Raw genomic sequence first — 9,503 nt, 5'->3', positions numbered from 1 at the left:
AGTAAACCCGACCGGAGCTGTGCATGCTGGGTAATGCTCACTTCCTCCGCGCTCCCCGCACTAAAGAGACAAAGAGCGCTTTAATGACTCTCACTAACAACTCGTTCATTACCTGATCAACAGCCAATCTCTGGTAGAAGGACGTGCGGCCGGCCGGTCAGGGTTCCCGGAGGACGAAAGCTTTGTAGGGCGCTATTACGACAAGTTCACTGGATCTGTTGTGTTCGCTCGACCGGAGGGAGGGACGCAGCCGCATGGAGCCCGCCTCTGATTGGTTGGACTGGTCTGGTAACCGGATATGACGTTATAACAACAGATGTCTTATTTGCGTCTCCCAGATAGATCGGTAGATCAATAGATCGATCGATTGATACCCATACATACGCAGGCTTCATTAATAAAAAAAACACAACTAGCAAACCGTGCGTGGCGGTTTATATGTTTAAAATATCCAGGCCATTTTGTTTTATTTATTATATTGTGTGTGTGTGTGTGTATATATATATATATATATATATATATATATATATATATATACATATATACACACACACACACACACACACGCAAAGAAAGAGAATTCCTTTATTTTATCCAACAGGTGGCAGTCATATATCAAACCGTCATTATCCTTTAAACGGCTTTATAACACCTTCAGTAAACCTGCATTGTAATGGCATATATTTTCAAATATCTTTAATAACTTTAACAGAAATAGAACTCTACACTTGCCTACCTGACCAAAATCTGATGCTTTGAATGCAAAATGCTTCACCGGCCCAGTCGTATGGTTCACTGTGGAACAGATCTGCGACTGGACCCAGCATAATGCTCTGTACCGTAATGCAGAACAGTCATGTACTGTATCTAATCTATTCTTCCATTATATGAATCAGAACATTATGCAAGCATTATTAGTCTCCTGTCAGGTGCACTGATAAAATTGAAGATTAAATGTGTTAATCTCATTTATTAGGCCGATACGATTTAGACATCATTTTTGCAGATTTTCTACACATCCAAAAATATGTATTATTAAATATCAATACAGCCTAACAGGATGCTTAACCTGTTTTACAATCATTTAATTAAGGACAGATTGAATGTATTGGTGGCTAACGTTTGTTATAAGAGAATATATAAGAGAAGTGTACAATTTTAAAGAGACGTCAGACATGTATACACTTAAAGTGTATACACGAAACGCGTAAATACACTTACTTTAAAAATGGTCTTTAAATGGGTGGCAAAGCTGTGGTTACAGCACATATATATAACCAGTTGGTTATACACAGGGCTCTCAAGTCTCACGCATTCGGCGTGAGACACACGCAATTCAACCCATGCACACGCTCACACGCCACACTTCGTATTTCTCACGCAGAGAAATTACCAGGATAGCGCCCCCCAATTTGGGCCGCTATTAACAGTGGAACAGTTAGGAATCAAATGGGTTTTCCGTACGTAGGGTAGCCAGACGTCCTCTTTTGCCCGAACATGCCCTCTTTTTGAGACACTTTTAAAAAAATGTGTGGCGGAATTTCAAAATCGTTTGGGATTTTATTAAAGCGTCATACATGTTCACATTGAATTTGCGTTGCGTTTCTCTGGGTCATACACAAACTAGTTAGGCTACGCCCTCCCCTATTCAGTTGTTCGCTTGGCATTGGTGGAACTGAGTAGGGGGAGTGGTTAAGTAGAGCCTTCAGAATGGACAGTTTGACTTACTTAGTTACCGTCATGTTTTGTATTTATTTTTTTTACCATTATTGTTTTATAGGGACAAACATTAACAAATTTCTCCTACAAGGGATTGATAAAGTTCTATCTATTGAACAGAAAGAAACACTTGGTCATACTTTACACTTTACCCCCGAGCCCTGTATATATGTGCGGGAAGGTAAATGTCGGTTACACAATAACCAGCTAGCTACATCTGGTTTACATCTGAGTGGGCACTCTAGAAAGTGACGAAGTCACGCCTCTTCCGGTAGAGCCCATTGGACCTATGAGATCTAAAAATATGAATGGGTTTCAATGCAGAGAAAGTAATTTTCTTCTGGTCCCAGTCTCTATATGCCCTGGATTACACATATGTTGTTTGTGGATTTAAATGATAATCTTTCATGTCAAGAGTTTGACCGTTTATTGTGCAATTGTTCAGTAAAAGGCTGTAGAGAAAACACAATGAGAAAGACTACACGTCTCGTATGTGACGTCACGCTCCCTGCGACTGGCGTGGACAAGACCGACAATCTCCCCATCGGCATAACTGAAAGTCTCAACATGCCCCGACTTATAATGGTTTTCACCTCTCTCGACGCTGTTATCCTCCCTTGGAAAAAAGCGGTGAAGTGGAGCAGAGAGATCGCCATGTCTGTACCAGAGTGGTGTTGACGTATGTCATTCGAGTCGAGAGCAGCAAGGGGCTGTAGTTCACAAAGCGGCCTCACACAAAACCTAACATAATCAAACTTCTTTTCATTTCTTTGGTTTTCTTTGCATGAAAAATTATCATTTGAATCCACAAACAACAAATGTGTAATCCGGGGCATATAAAGAATGGGACCAGAAAATAATTACTTTCTCTCCATTGAAACCCATTCATATTTTTCGATCTCATAGGTCCCATTTAGTGATGTGTCGTTCGTGAACGATTCCTTCAATATGAACGAATCTTTCATATGACTCGGGAGTCATGAGTCATCTCAGTGAGTGATTCGTTCATTTTGATGCAGTACCTTACCTCGCCACATGGCAGGCAGCTGCATAAGCTCAGTCAGTAGGAGAGGAAGCAGAAATGATTCGTTCACGACTCACTCAGGTCCTCGTTCATTTGTCATGTGACAGCCATACGTTCGTTCATACGGATCGTTCATACGGTTCGTTCATATGTTCGTTCATACGGATCGTTCATACGGTTCGTTCATACGATTCGTTCATACGATTCGTTCATATGGATCGGTCTCTCGTTCATTTGTCACGTGACAGCTGTAGGCCAGCTACGAACAAGGAAATGAATGATATCTGATTTGTGACGTTCATTCATTTGTCACGTGAAACCCGACATACATTATTTATTCATGAAATCATAATTAATTAGTGGTCTTCGGTTCTTGTAGATGTGTATAGTGTTATTGATTATATAATGTAAAGTGTGTTTGTAAATAAATACTTTCAAAAATTATATCAACGTGTTGATTTTGTGTTATACTCTACCATAGAATAATAAAATATCATAATACATTATTCATTCATGAAATCATAATTAATCAGTGGCCTTCAGTTCTTGTAATTTTTTTGATTTGAATTATATTATATATATAGTTAAACTTCTGAACTTTAATTGCTCATGTACTTCGTCTACAATGCGTTTTTGCTCGTATTTTTCTTTACTTTCTGCACATCTGTGTTCTCTGACATGTCGGGAGAAAAAGTAAACATATTGTAATGACCTCGCTGACATAACGATGTCCAGTCATCGGTATTGGAACAAACTTTTTAATGGCACCAAACTAGGTCACTGAAACACGTAAACCACGGCGAAAATCCCACACGAAGCAAAAACCCATACTCCCCAACCCGCCGCACGGTCAGCCGCACGTGCCAGGCCCCACCCTCCAGTTCTTCCAAGGCCCCTCCCCCAGCTGACCTAATGATTCGCCCCCACACTGATTGACAAGAACAACATTGCAATACAAGCGCATAGAACAACTTGCATAACGGACAACGAAATACAATGCAACACATAACACACAAACTATTTAAATGTCCCAGGGTCGCTACAATATAATGAGAATTATTTTTTTTAAGTCTACCTGCGCTATACTAATAGAGCCGGGTCGATTGAAACACTTTTCAGTTAAACGTCTTTTTCATCTGTTGTATAGTCATATTACTATGGCATGAAACAAAAAACACAACTATCTATTACAAAAACACTACCACAGGAAGGATTTTACTTAGCGCTCTCGAAAACAGGTTCGGGGGATAACATTTGAACGGTGGGACGTAAATTTCCCGGGGTTGGTCATTCTTGCGTGCTGAACGTAGTGACGACGTAAAAGCCATGCGTGGTTTTCGAGGAAAACTGTGTTTCAATCGTCCCGTGTTTCAAATAATCGACCCGGCTCTCCCCTACCCTGCTCTGCTGCTGCGGTGACAGACACAACCATTTAGGATCGGATGAGGAAAGGAGGTGAAAAAGCACGACAAATCCTCCATAAATGTTAACTTCAGAGCCTCTGATAAAGTGCAGCTCACACAGACCAGGTTTGCATCTCGGTGCAAAGACCACTGTCACACACTGTCAGCGTTCACACTTTAACAGCGCAAGACGGGGTTCACTTGGTTACAGTCACGGCATATGCCGGTATCGCTGTTCGCACGGCATCGGCTAGGCAAAATCTGATTTACGTCGCGAGTTGACATTATTTATATATTTCTTTTCCACTGCCTGAGCTAATTGATGTTTGGCATGAAAGAGTGTGAAAAGTGTCAATTGATTGACTCTCATGAGACAGCTTTTCACCTCATCACAATTTAATGTTGCACAGACTGGGCTACTAGGAGTGATGAGATCCTGTCCCACAAATTGAGTGCTCCCGTCATCCAAGGCTCCATGCGGGGGCAGTGACCCATCCCTCACTCATCCCCATACATTTACATTAGGTGTCAGGTTTAATCAGAACACAAACAACAGAGGTCTGAGCAGGTCAGGAAAATGAGTGGAAGGAAAAGAAGTGACATTTGGAACCACTTTGGTGAAATTTCAGCCACCAAAGCCAAGTGCAATATTTGCAAAAGACTTTTATCAGTGCAAGGAGGAAGCACTTCGAATTTGAGAAGGCACCTGAAAGCAGCACATCCAACTGTGCAGTTAGCACAAGTGAGGGTAGAGAGTGACGATGGAGCCACTGCAGCAGCTTCAAATATCTCCACCAGCAGCACTTCATCTGGACCTCCAATCGCTGCTGCTGCAACACTGGCTACAGCTTCTGCAACATCCAGTACACCAGCAGCACCCACCACCACCACCACCCAAGCAGCAGTTAGGCCACGGAGGCCTCAACAAACACTGATGGGCACTTATGTAACAAGGCCAATGGATCCGCTCAGGCAGACCAAACTGGATGAAGCACTGATAAAAATGATAGCTTGTGACTATCAACCATTCTCCATCGTTGAGGACAAAGGCTTCAAAGATTTTTCAAAGACCCTGGACCCTTCATACACTCTGCCTAGCAGGAAAACACTGTCTCAAGCTCTACTGCCTAAGATGTATGGAAAACTAAGAGCTGAGTTATTTGAAAAAATCAAGAGTGCTCCTGCTGTATGTCTCACAACAGACTGCTGGACATCTGTGATGACCACAAGTTACATGTCTGTGACCTGCCACTATATTCAGGATTTTGCTATGACCTCCCATCTCCTGGACTGTTTTGCCTTGACAGACAGACACACTTCAGCTCACCTGGCAAGTGAGCTGAAGAGAGTTTCAACCGAATGGGGTGTCATAGACAAAGTTGTAGCTTGTGTCACAGAAAATGCCAGCAACATTGTGGCAGCCCTGAGAGATCACCTGCACTGGGACCACATACCATGCTTTGCACATGTGTTGAACCTCATTCTTAGAGCTGCACTTAGGGAGGTTCAGGGCACAATTCAAAAAATAAAAGCTGTGGTTGAATATTTCCACAGAAGCACAGTTGCTTCAGACAAGCTGAAGGCCACACAGCAACAGATGGGCCAGGAGCAACTGCGTTTGAAGCAGGATGTAGCTACAAGGTGGAATTCAACATTCTACATGCTGCAAAGGTTCATTGAAGTGAAAGATCCAGTCATATCCACCCTGGCACTTATCAATGCACCGCTATCCACACTGTCCACAGAGGAATGGGGAATTGCCCGTGAAACAGTGGGCATTATCAAGCCTTTTGAGGAGGTTACCATTGAAGTGAGCGCTGAGAGGTATGTAGATAAAGTGATTAATGTTCATATTAAATTAAAATCACTTTTATTGGATGAATCAGTGTACACATAAATGAATTTGACTCCTATCTAACTTTGCTCTCAATGTACATGCACATAATAAGCACAAACTTCATATTTTAAACAAAAATTATAGTAAGTGATAGATTTTTAACTGCATCCTTACTGTTAACAAAGAAGCATGACATTGACTTTGTAATAGTATACTGTTATAACTGCTTTTAAGAACATTTGAATAATTCAACTCTGTCTGTAGGTTTGTGACTGCCTCCAAAGTGATCCTGATGGCAAGGGGTCTTCAGAGGATTGTTGCCCGCCATCAAAGGAATCCATCCATCCATGAACCAGTTCAAAAACTGGTGGACTGTCTGATGGCAGAGATGCAGAAGAGGTTCAGTAAGGTGGAGCAAATTGAGAAGCTTGCTGATGCTACTTGTTTGGACCCAAGGTTCAAAAAGCAAGCCTTTGTGAACGACAAGGCAGCAGATGATGCTGTAAAGAGGATTACAGCTACTGCAGCACACCATCACCCTGGTCACAGTGAGGAGGAGGGGGGGTCAAGATCCTGCTGCGGCTGCCAGCGCAGGGGCCATGTTTTGGGAAGACTTTGATGAGAGGGTAGCAAACACCAGCGCTTCCACTTAATCCAATTCTGCCACATCAAGCATCTCAACTGCTGCCATGATGGAGATACGGGCCTACCTTGCAGAGCCACTCCTACCCCGCACATCAGACTCTCTGGCATGGTGGAGGATGTGCTCTCCAGTATTTAAAAGTCTGTGTGAAGTGATGAAGACAAGACTGTGCATTGTGGCCACATCTGTGCCCTCTGAGAGAATTTTCTCAAAGACTGGGCAGATCATCACTGACAGACGGAACAGGCTCAGCCCCTCCAAGGTCCGCGAGCTTGTGTTTCTCAATGCCAACTTGCCTTAGAGCAGGCCTTAAACTGCTTAATATACTTGTTACTTTTACTTAATTGTGCAATATTGTTGTTGGTTTGGATTGGGTTTATAAGTGTTTATAAATAAATACTTTTGAAAATTATATCAACATATTGATTTTGTGTTATACTCTGCCATAAAATATAATAATAATAATAACAAATGTAATAATAATAAGACAATAAATGCACCATGTAACACTTTAAGGAACTTATTTATTTATACTTTTTGTCTTACTTAATTGTCTTACTAATTGTCAAAATGAGGATACAGGACACAAGTCACTTTATTGTGGTGTTTTTGCTTACCTAGGTTTTCACATGGTTTGAATTGCTTGTGACATTGTGTGTATTCAGCAGCTCAGCTGAAGCAAACCATGTTGCCTTCAGTGTTAAGCGTTAAGAACCGCAGCCTTTTTTACAACGCCCACAAGGGGGCTACAGCGCCACCCGCTGTAAAAATGAACGAAATGACTCAAAAAAAGATTCGTTCAATTTTCTGACCGAGTTGAAGATCCGATTCAGTAAAAAGAGTCGAACTTCCCAACACTGGTCCCATTGGCTCTACCGGAAGAGGCTTGACGTCGCCACTCTATACAGCGCGCAGGCTTGATGCGCATGCCCCGCCTCGTCTTCTTCTCTTTCTCTGTGGAGAACCAGCGACACAAAGTGGCCTTGAATATGTACTACACCGTTTCTACCGCTAGATGCGTTTTGCAATGAGTGCATCTTTAAGGAGAAAATCCTGAAACGCTGCCAAGGAAAACGGAGGGGAAAAGACGGTGGTGAAGTTAGTTTGTTGTCGGATATTAGACAGATATTCGTATATTCATTTCGGGTTCATCAGCGGTTCCTGCCGTACTTTCAGTCCGTTTTGGAGGACAACCTAGGGAAGCCCACTTGCTACTGACTGCTTGCTTTTAACAAAGGGACCGTCAATAAATCACTCCCATTCATTTCCAATGGGAAATAGCTTTTTGCTCAATAGCTTTGATGTATCAGTACCAAAACACCCCAAACCAATGCAGAACTTTTCTACTAGGTGGTACTAATTAGACACACCCAAGGATAATATAATATGCACCTGTAACGGGTGTTGAACTGCGTTGTGTTCTGGCGAATGCGTTGGAAGGGTGGGAGGACGGCTGGACAACAATGGAGGGTTTCTCATTTATTGGAATCTGGATGAGCCAAAGAAAATCATGTCACCGCATGTAAACCGTCATAGCCAGGACCACATTCCCGCCTCCACTCAGATAGCCAACCGCATTCTCACAATATATAATAACATAAAAATAAACAAGATAGCATAATGAATGCGATTTGACTGCACTCCAACAAACATAAACATAACCAGCATAGATAATATACACACAGATAAAACATTCATACCTGGATGAGCCAAAGAAAATCATGTCACCGCATGTAAACCGCATGTAAACCGTCATAGCCAGAACCACATTCCCGCCTAGCAAACAAACAAACGGATACTCTGACGCACATATATACAATAAACTCTCAAAAGTTACATTTGCAAAGCGTTAGCTGTTATAACGGTGCTGTAGCATGTTCATATATAACATTCACATTATCTACAAAACGATTTATATGCTTAAAATGTGACGACAAATACATCCACATACCTCCACTCAGATAGCCAACCGCATTCTGAGCTTGGCGCTGCATATACGTCACTAAAACACGAACTTTTCTTAAAGCGACAGTACAGGTAATGAAAACACATTGACATACGGGTTGGAACAGGTTACAAAAGGGACCTTGAACATAGCTTAAACACATATTTACTTCTTACTAATCAGAATTTGGTGACATTTCAACATAACTAAAACATGTTGTTTCACCCTGGTCACACACCTACCATTTTATTCAAAAAAAAAATTATAGAATCCCTTTAATTTACTATTGGAAATGGCTTTTTGCTCAATTGCTTCCACGGTATGGGACCCTCAGACCAATGCACAACTGTTCTACTAGGTGTTACTGATTTGACACAAAAAGAATCCCATTCACTTAATTTCTCCTTCCTTTTTATTGTTATTGTTATTGTCGTGAAATTATCAGTACGTCTGTTGTGCACTCTCTGACCAGCAGAGGGGTGTTTCGTGTTCATGAGAGTATGAACCTCCATTCACACACACACACACACACACACACACACACACACACACACACACACACACACACACACACACACACACACACACACACACACGCACGCACACGCACACGCGCATGCACACAAACACACACACACACACACTCTAACACACACACAAACGCGAATGTATGTCTTTCAACATACAGGTTCACATATTTGTTCTGCGAGAAATAAAGAATTTAACAATTATTAAGCTATTTATCAACCTCTCAAGCGCTGGACATAGCGGCATCACATATTTCCTATCAACAGGACTCCGTTAGTTGTGTCTGGGGGTCAGTAGTGGGGTCAGTTGGGTCATCTTGTGCACAGCGAGGGACTAGACGGTACGGCGGAGGGATACTCATTTAATCGCCGTTCTGAGGCTTCCGCGGAGCAAAAAATGTCTGC

This window comes from Pollachius pollachius (assembly GCF_949987615.1).
Source record: "Pollachius pollachius genome assembly, chromosome: 5".
Classification (NCBI taxonomy): Eukaryota; Metazoa; Chordata; class Actinopteri; order Gadiformes; family Gadidae; genus Pollachius; species Pollachius pollachius.
Note: the sequence above shows the minus strand (reverse complement) of the source record.